This window comes from Falco biarmicus, chromosome W (genome assembly GCF_023638135.1).
Source record: "Falco biarmicus isolate bFalBia1 chromosome W, bFalBia1.pri, whole genome shotgun sequence".
Classification (NCBI taxonomy): domain Eukaryota; kingdom Metazoa; phylum Chordata; class Aves; order Falconiformes; family Falconidae; genus Falco; species Falco biarmicus.
This window is the reverse complement of record NC_079310.1, coordinates 14,565,998-14,576,325: the sequence shown is the minus strand read 5'-3', so window position 1 is coordinate 14,576,325 and position 10,328 is coordinate 14,565,998. Positions and strand designations below refer to the sequence as shown.

The 10,328-nt window shown below is 40.8% G+C and overlaps 1 long non-coding RNA gene across 1 annotated transcript; it reads right to left on the bottom strand.

Annotated features, from left to right (window-relative positions):
* Positions 1-5,597: 5,597 nt before the first annotated feature.
* Positions 5,598-9,988, bottom strand: LOC130142047 (uncharacterized). Its single transcript, XR_008819275.1, has 3 exons — positions 9,716-9,988; positions 9,088-9,560; positions 5,598-5,854 (listed from the first exon to the last, which is right to left on the bottom strand). It is a non-coding gene; the product is annotated as an uncharacterized LOC130142047 (long non-coding RNA).
* Between the last annotated feature and the right edge of the window lie 340 nt (positions 9,989-10,328).

Here is a 10,328-nt window from a genome sequence, read left to right as displayed (position 1 = left end):
GAATAAAGTTCAGGACTCTATGAATAGAGTCCTGAAAATTGTCAGTTAGAAGTAAAGCTCAGAGAACTGTCAATTTCAAAAAGTTTTTTTCTGGAAATAGCAGTTTGTCATAACTAAAGTTGTCCATAAAAAAGGGTTTTTTCCAAGCACAGAAACCTCTCAGCTTGAAAACTGAAATGCAGAAAACTGCCAAAACATTATATGTTGCTTTTCAAACCAAACAAATAAAGAAAAAAAGCCAACACAGAACAAAAATCTCAAGTTGGGGAAGCTGGTTTAAGTGGTTTGCCTTTCAGGATGTAAGCTAATGCATTAGAACATATCTTAAAAATTAATTGGAAAAGAATTGGAACTGACATCCCATTTTAAAAAAAATATCCCATTTTCCTTATCTGGGATAAGACCCTCTTTTCATATGTTTACAGTTGCCACAGATTATAAAAATAAGTAAATTCTGGCTTGCATTCAGCTAGAACCATTGTCACGTCCTGTATTCTATGGCATTTGTGCATAGTGTCTATGTGTTTGCCAAAGAAACCGCGTATGAGTCTGTGCCCCTTTGTGTCCACAATTAGATTTACATATGTATGACATGCATACACTCACACATGCTTGAGACAAAGAAAGAGACTATGTAGGGATTAATATGTGTGTAGGGACTCCCAAAACAATTTAATTTTCTGTTATTCACAGAAATCTTTAAATATTTGCATGCATGAGTGAAGTCTCTCTTTCAAACATCACTGCCTTGTAAAACTGACCAAGAGATTCCATGTGCACATGATTTCTTGAGAACTGTAAGATGTTTGCATTTCCTTCCAGATCTGCCTCACACAAATTAGAGGTGGAGAAATAATACAGTTTGTCCAAGTAATAGGCAAAAAATAAAATATCTAAACATGAGAAAAGAGTCCTGAAGCACAAGACTGAGTGAGAAGTTCCTATCTCCCTGTGTCCCTATCTAAATTATGGGAAAGGGGTCTCTTAAAAGTGATCAGAGAAACACAGAAAGGCTTTTTTTCAATCTCATATAAGTTTTAGCTGGATATATAGTAGAGTTAAATATGTTTTAGAAAAAAAAACCTCAATGTGAGACAGCTTAAACACCAGTGTCAGCAAACCTATTTCTTTACAGAATTAGTGTCAAGAAGGGTGGAATCCTTACTCTCATTTCTTCAGTTGTTTGTGGCTGATTGGCTTTCAACAAACTCTACATGGTTGTATCAGGATCCTCAGGAAAGTCTCTTTCTGTTTCTTCTTAGCCCTGGCTGTGTCTCTACTCACTGTTCATCTCCAAATCCTGCCTGTCACAAGGCTCCCTCTGGTTTTCTGCCAAGGCTAGCCCGTCCTCTAGAAGCTTCTCCAGATTAATAGAATGAATTAGATTTCAGGAATAAGTTATTTCTCCTCTACGTACCACCATAACAGCTGAAACTTGGCAAATGGGAGCTTCACACCCTAATGTACAGTCCTCTTAACAGAGTTTGAGCCACAGGACGCTGCAAGCTGACAATACGAGGTTGTCTTTGCCACTCAATAGGGTTTGGATTTCTTAAAGAGCAGTCAACAAACAACAAACAAGTGACACCAGGGAGAAAAACAGTTTCCAGGAAGTGTAAACAACACTAAAGAAAAATATATTAAAAGACTGAAAGAGAAAAGTTATTAAAAACCAATGGGGAAAAAATTAAATATAAATCTCTAGATTATTAAAACTTCAACTTTTCCTTCAAAAAATTATTACCTTGTATTTTTTAAACAGCTCTAATGCTGATGCGCCTAGTTCCCTGCTGATTTTGACTAGTCAACTGTAATAACTACATTGTGAGCAATAGCATTTAAAAATGTAAAACCAGTGTAATACAGAAGGCAGCTGACTCAGTAGTGCAAGATTAATGCAAGCATAGTCTCTCATTTCTTGTTGCCTCACATTATGCATTCAGTTCATCACCTTGCTGATTCAGATGCTTTTTAACTTTGTATGTATGCAAATGTGTGTGTGTGTGTGTGTGTCTACACGTGCATATAAGAACGCATGTTGTGTTATGCGTGTATATGGTGTGATGTGACTACCAGTTTGGAGTCTTTGGGATCACAGTGGCATGGAATAGAAAAAGCAGAAAAGACAAAGACATTGCCCTGGCACAAAGGAAAGCTCTGTCTTTACAACACATCTGGACTGAGTCACCTACCCTGGAACCTATCCCCAGCCCTGTGGATAACTGGCTAGCTGAAAAAGGTCACATAGACATAGTCCAGCTGGCTGGACAAAAATGCACATCGCTCTCAGCTTATCTGAAGTAAAGCAAAAATACACTGTCTTTGGCTGTCCTTGTTACACAATAACAGGAAGATTTTGGTGGGAAAAGAATGTTGCAGGTGGGAACAGACAACTACAGAAGAGAAACTAGGGGCGGGCTTGGTATTTAGGCAACTAACCAATAATGAGCTTAACTTTTGTAATATGTATGAGCTAATTATAAGAAGGCATAAAAGGTGACTGTAAAAGACAATAAACGAAGTCTGCTGATCACTCATATTGAGTGACTGTGTCTTCCCTCTGTCGCGACACAGCCCCACCACTCCAAAATCCTCCTGCAGGCAAGGATACTGCTCTAAAGAGGTATTCACCTGGTAAAAACACTTAACATTTATGCAGAGTAGTTGGGAGGAAGGTAATGAAATGTGAATATTTCACATAGCAGTGCCGTACAGAAATCATGCAGAGTAATTATCAAGTGTCAACATTCAGTTGATAAGACCAACCTGAAATGGAAGACGAAGTCACCAAATTGTTCTTGCACCGCAGTGAATATCCAGACAGACTGGCCTCATCATGGCCTCAGCCCTCCGGTTACATCTCACAGCTATGTTTGTGTTACCATTGCTTGCCCTTAGCTTTTCAAAGTTCTGTATTTTGAAGGCTTGAATAACAAAACCCACTGTGAGGAATTACTGGCCAACTAGGCAAACTATTAACCCGTAACCAAGGATAGGCAATATTGTAAAGAACACTTTTTTTTTTTTCTTTGTATTCTGTTCTTTGCTTCTTCTCTTGTGATATGCATACAGGTTTTCAGTAGATTTTGGACTTGGACTGATTTTTCTTTTCTTGTCTTTTCTCTAAAACTTCTGGCTTTGAGCAAGTTTCATTTGTGCTTCTCATACTTCCACTACCCCACCTTTTAAAGGAATGAACGATGTCAGAGCCTTGTGCAAAGGAAGTTTGATAAAGTCTGAAAGACTCAAGTGCATGTGTTGCTAAACTACAGTTTGGGGGTTCTTCTAGCTGTCACATATTGCTTTAGAGGAGCTGCTGGATAGTAATTATGAACTCATGCTTCACATCATGAGCATGGTTGTTATGATTATTTGGAGAAAAAGAAGAACATGAAAAATTCCCTGAAGTGGCTGCCTGTGCAGGCTTGGTCCTACTTTTTGCCTCCTGCTTTTTCCTTGCGTTGCTCTTCTGATTCAGTTACTCCATCTTCTACATCTCAGAATGCCTTCTATTCTTTCTGAGGAATAAAATCTTCCCCTTTTTCATGGCTGCAGCTTGCTGCTTCCTATGTTTTATTTCCCCTCTTCTTTCTTTTGAGTACTTATAGATAAGTCTACCTCACTTCACCCTCTTTTACACCTCTCCCTATAAAACTGTCATTCTTCTGCTAGTATGCAGATACTGCCTACTCTTTACCACTTCTGCTGTTATGTTTTGACTCTTCTATCCCTGGTACCCTCTCAGGTCTTAGCTTCCACTGCCATCGCTCCTGCTTTCTGCCTCCAGGACTGTTTTTGCAACATCTGCTTCAATTGATAGGTCTCTCTTCTACTGCTGCTGCTTTCTCTTCTATTTCAGAATGAGAAGTGAATCTCACCTGAGCCCTGAGGGTTTCTCCTGCACTCCTGGGGGTACTGTTTAGTCATTGACATTTTCCCTGCTAAGACTTGTCACTGTGATTGCTTGTACGTGGCATCTCTTCAGCATGAGAAAACACACCCTAGCAAGTGACATTTGCCTTTGACCTTTTGTGACTCCTCTGCCTACTATGTGCCAATTGCACCTTCCTCAAGATAGGAGAACTCATAGTTTTCATGCTGCCTCCATTTTATTTTTAGGTGTTTACAGTGGCTGAACTTCTCTCATTGAATAAGTGTGCCAAAGAAGCATTGCTTTGGAAGACCTCAGAGCAATCAGGTATCATTTCAGTTCTTTGGAACTGGGTGAATACGAACCTTTTGTGTCGAGCTGGAACACTGCAATGATTTATCCCAAGGGAGATCCTGTTTCCTCAAGCAGAATATTTTTCAAAGTTGGAATATAATATAATATAATATGAGAAAGCAGGAATTGTTTACTAAAGGGGTTCTGTAAAATGGCTAGGAATTGACTTTATGGCCTGAGAATATCCCCTTTAATCATGTGTGAAATCCAGAGAATGGGCTCAGGGCTCACATTTTGCTTATAGATGATACCGAACATGTTAAGGTAACTCAGTCTCTCTCAACCTGTGATCCATGAAGTATTAGAAATCAAGACATAATCTGCAGAATGATTGCAAAAAATCATCATAGCTTCTTATTTACTTTGCCTGTTTAGAAGGTCAAATCTCCAAGCCAGATATCTTCATTCTGTATCTGCATGACAACTTGCTTGAAGCATAAGGAACTTTTTACCAAGACATCAGATTCACCTACATGGTTAAATTTATGTCTGAGGGATCCTTGATAGAGCTGGGACCAAACTGGTCAGTCTATAAATCATAATTTTATTATGTTTGACTGACACACTGGATGGATATGTGTGGACACTCAATTTTGGCATTTACTTATTCTGAGCAAATCTCTCCAGAACATCTGAAAGACTGCTCAAATACCAAGCCTGGAGATGGTGATTGATGGTGTTCACTTTACTTGTATGGTGCATCCAGCTCCCCTCATTCACTTCCCATTTAGGTAAGTTGCTTTTTACATTTTAACAATTCAGCAGAGACTAAAGTTGAGCTCTCACCATTATCAAGATTGCAACAAAAAATGCCTTTGTTCTGAATTGTCAAAGGTTGTTTTCTATCTCCTACTGTTTCCTCACAATATCAGAGATGAGCCCAAATCTGTCAGCCCTGTTTTATTTTGAGAGTAAAGTCAAGATTCCTAAGGAGTTTTAGAAAAGCCAAGTTTAAAGGGATGAGAAAAGCTATAACAAACCTGTATAGAGACTATAAAGGGAACAGTATAGACACTTGGACTGTCACAGTATAGGCATTCATGTTCTCCTGGGAATAGTAGGAAAGAGAAAGGGAAATGTTTTAGTTCTTTGGATTAGGATATTCAAGACATTACCAGTATCCCAGACTAGCAGAGTAAGAGGCAGTATTGCACATGCTTATGCAGACCAAAAAAGCCTGGGGAAAAAGAAAAAAAACCCGTAACACCGATCATGGGCAAATTTGTAATTATTCTGATGCTGTTAGTGATTACTGTGATGCAGTCTTTTGGAATGGCTACATCCCTTAACAGGGAATAGCATACTAGCACCGTTAAGGTAAGCCATTCTGATGAGGAGATTGAGGCACGGACTCTCTGATCTGACTAGAAGACCCTTCATGAGTCCATATACGTCTCTTTCTGGGGATGAAGCCTGATTCCCCTTTACAGATTTCCCACAGCTCACCTCTCATCTCCGGAGGGATTTATGGCCGGCCGGCTCCTGCTTCCTTTCAGCAGATCATTCAAAGTTCTGTGGGATTCGCTGCATGTCGCTCAGTTAGGCGATTCGAGAGTCCCTCCACGTCAGATCCTTCACCGGATCACGTCGGGGTCACCAATTTGCGGCGAATGAAGAGACGGGACGCAGCTTGATGCAAGCAAGTGTCCATTTATTAGTGATTTTCTTACAAATATATACGTTTCTACCTTCTACATATTACACACTGATTGGTTAAATCTTAAGCGTAAAAAACACTGATTGGTTAATATTTAAGGCACACCGTTAGAACAATAGGTACTTACTAGTTTATCTTGACCTAGCAATAATTTTTATTCCAAGGTTAGGGAGTTTCTTTCTATGCGGCTTTCTTGATTACATATTGGTGCCATCTGTTCCCTTATCTGGCTACTTGTTTCTCTGTCCATCTGGTTGCCTCCTCAACTGTAACGGCTCAGGGGTCTGCGGTTAGCTTGTTCCTTTGCTCCCAGGGCTTGTGCCCTACAAGTTCTAACAAGTCTCTATTCATCAGGCTATCGGTACTTGGACTCTTGTCCTTGAGGCCTTGTCCTACATCTCCCCCTTCCTGTTGCACAAAAAGAACCCCTGAAATCGAGCAAAAGCAAGGCACAAGTAATAGAACAAATAAAAAACCAACTAAGACATATTATCAATGTCAAAATAACCCACTGTCTTTGTTCCGTACAATTTTACAATTTCCCCTTTTTGTTTTTGAACAGCTAGTACCAGGTTTGCCATGTTCTGCAGGGCCCTTGCAAACATGACAGCAACCAAGGTAATAGCAAACAAACAATACTGCCAATTGAGTGAATGAATGCCAAAAAGGCTGACATTTTCTCAGATTTTGATAACATGTTGCTGCAATGGGGCGCCTAAAATCCACGCAGCACATACCATCAAAATCCTCACAGCCGTGTCCTTGAACCAACAACAAAAAGCAGTGGCAATTTTGACTCACATTCTTAACTGCCTAACAAACAAGGTGATTTAACTCTTTAATGCTTTCCCTGCTGTTACTCTGGATAAGAGAAGAACCGCTGCGACACGTTCCCATCATAGCCTCCTACTACATTAGTATCTACAGAAAGACAATTATTGACATTCAAAGTGTAAAGAATATCAGCTTCTTTTGGATTAACATTATACATAGGTGGAAGGGCACACCAAACAAGAACTGGTTCAGTCAAAAAATTCGAAACATAGCATGCCTTCTCTGAACATACCTCTGGGGTCATTCCCTTCATTCCTTCTCTTTTTTATGCAAAGAGAAACACTTTTACCATAACAGAGAAGCCCCTATTTACATCTCTGAGCCCGGACACAAACCGCAGCTGTATGCTCCACCAGGCTCAGGGCAGAAATCATTCATGTAGTTACATAGCTATATATCACTACAAGCATGCAGACACCTATTAGACACTAGATAACCATGTTTATCTTTCCTAGTCTCCTTCACAATACCCAGCTGTTCTCTCATCTCTTGTTAGGTCAAATATTCTCCAGCTTCCTCTCCTATATCTCTCTTCAGACATTCTCTATCCTCCCCTTTTTTGCTTGTTAATTGCGAGGAGGCAAAGGGTGTGTGTAGCTGGGTGACCATGATCTGCTTTAAGTTACAATCAACTAAACACTGAATACAGAAAAAAAAAGCATGGGAGACATAAGGCAAACATCAATAAGGTGGTTAAAGATAATTATAATAAAACCTGTAATACTTTTGAGTCATGGCCCAAAGTTTCCCAGCCGTGGGAAGAGACCAAAGGCATCCTGCCCCTGGCTCTGTTGCAGATCTTTGTTTTAAGGCTTTTAAGTTTTGTATACTTTTGTAAATTAATTCACAGTGGTCACTCAGATTCACGTAACACATCCTATCAAAGTCTTCACACTTGTGTCCCTGTGCTAATAATAACAATCAATAGCAACTCGGTTCTGTAGCAACATATGATGGACAGAATCAACATCTGTTAATAAGCCAGAAAAAAAAAATAGTATTTGTAGTATTACTTTGTTTAGCGAGCTAGAAGCCTAATTTACTAAGCAAGTTAAGAGCGTGTACTATTCTTACAGAAGAGATTAGAGAAGCAAAAATGTGTTATGCTGCATTCCAGAACTCAGCCTGAGAATTACAGTCTGCTGTGAGTTCTGCGTTACAATCATTTGACACATGTTGGGGTTGCGATTGTGAAAGTTGCCCGTTTACAGTTTTCATTGACATTATCACAGCTAGTTGTTTTAAAAGCAACCCTTGAGCTTCCTGATGTTCGACTTGTTGCAAAATATTCTGAAGCCAATCAATCAAGTTAGTATTAAAGTTAGTGACTCTCTAGGACCCTGCAAGACTGTGGCAAGACTCCCGCATCCTGACTGCCTTAATAGCCATCTCATTCATTTGCAAACAGTTGTCCCTGGGATACCTTGCCTGAGTCACAGAATCGGCACAGTTATTTGCTCCAGCTAACTGCTCATAGTTAACAGCAATTCCCCGATTAAGGTTTTCAGTCAAGGCCACTACACATAGCTCACAAAAATCAAATAACCACATCATATACTGTATCAGTTAGTACCATACAAAGCAGTAACTTCCAATCATGCAGTGTGAGTGTATAAGGCTCTGCCATCACTTCAAGAAGGGACATAGCAAATGTATTATGAATCCTCCCTTCCCGCACTGCTTTGCTTAACTCTTTAGCAGCCTCGTATTGCACAGGCTGCCACTCTGCAGGTTGATTTGTCTGACAAAATACTGAACATGCCATAGCGACTCCCAAAACCCATCACTTAAGTGTTTCCCACTTGCATTCCTGCCACCGATCCCTCAGACTCCCTTTCACCCTCCCCAAAAATACAATCAATGCATCAGGAGAGACGAGGGGGTGGGGGAAAAGGTCTAGCTCCTTTTCTAGATCTATAGGACCTGGATCAAAAGGTTTATCAGTGTCAATAAAATCATTGTCCGAGTTGTCCTGTTCCCGTGCTTGGTCCTGTGTTGTGAGGGTCACTGCAATCAGTGACAGAAGCTTTGGGGGCAGAGGAGGTGTGGACGGAATCGCCATCGCTGACGGTGTCTTGAGAAGAGTCGCGCTGTCGGTGGAATTTACAGCTTCCTCTGGTTAGCACCATTAGTAGAATTAGTCCACGCTTGGCAAAGAGTAGTCAGAATTTGCCACCAAGATGTTAAATGCATTCCCGACACGGAGTTCCCCTCTGCGACAGCATCATACAATTGTCTGCTGACCGCTTTAATTTCTTTCAAAGTCTCTAAAGTTTCTTGACTGCCCGCCTGTCTCAATGAGTACAGGTTTCTAAAGCTTCTTAAAATTTCTTCAAATATTTAAAATCTCTAAGGTTTCTTGGCTGCTCACCTGTCTCGATGAATACAGGTGTTATCCTCGGGGTTTAGGTTGTCTGACCGGTCCAGACAGCAAGACGATCGTTCAGCCAAGCCGTCTCCTCCGGAACGCAGCCCTCTTCCACAAGCTGTCTTTTTTCCGTCCTTATTCTTCCAAGGCTTCGGAACATCACATCAGGGTCACCATTTGAGGAGACTGAGGCACGGACTCCCTGATCTGACTAGAAGACCCTTCATGAGTCCATATACGTCTCTTTCTGGGGATGAAGCCTGATTCCCCTTTACAGATTTCCCACAGCTCACCTCTCAACTCCGGAGGGATTTATGGCCGACTGGCTCCTGCTTCCTTTCAGCAGATCATTCAAAGTTCTGTGGGATTCGCTGCATGTCGCTCAGTTAGGCGATTCGAGAGTCCCTCCACGTCAGATCCTTCACCGGATCACGTCGGGGTCACCAATTTGCGGCGAATGAAGAGACGGGACGCAGCTTGATGCAAGCAAGTGTCCATTTATTAGTGATTTTCTTACAAATATATACGTTTCTACCTTCTACATATTACACACTGATTGGTTAAATCTTAAGCGTAAAAAACACTGATTGGTTAATATTTAAGGCACACCGTTAGAACAATAGGTACTTACTAGTTTATCTTGACCTAGCAATAATTTTTATTCCAAGGTTAGGGAGTTTCTTTCTATGCGGCTTTCTTGATTACATATTGGTGCCATCTGTTCCCTTATCTGGCTACTTGTTTCTCTGTCCATCTGGTTGCCTCCTCAACTGTAACGGCTCAGGGGTCTGCGGTTAGCTTGTTCCTTTGCTCCCAGGGCTTGTGCCCTACAAGTTCTAACAAGTCTCTATTCATCAGGCTATCGGTACTTGGACTCTTGTCCTTGAGGCCTTGTCCTACATTCTGACATGTGCTTTTGCAGGAATGTTTGAATAAAAAATAGTGTAATTGTCGGAACTGTTTTATTCAGCCTTAATATGCATCTCAGATAGACATATCATCTTGACAAGCCTGAACAAAAGCACAAAAGCTGACTTTTTTTTTTTTTCCTCTTGAAGCTGGCATTACAGGTCTATGCCAGACCAGTAGGTAACAGACCACATGAACACCTCATTCCTTCCTAAATCCTCTTTTCACCTACACCTATCCAAATGCACAAGCATGTCTGGCTGACCACGTTTTAGTACAGTAATGAGAAAACGGTGAAAATCTTTCTCCTAATACTGCCATTGGTATGAGGCAAA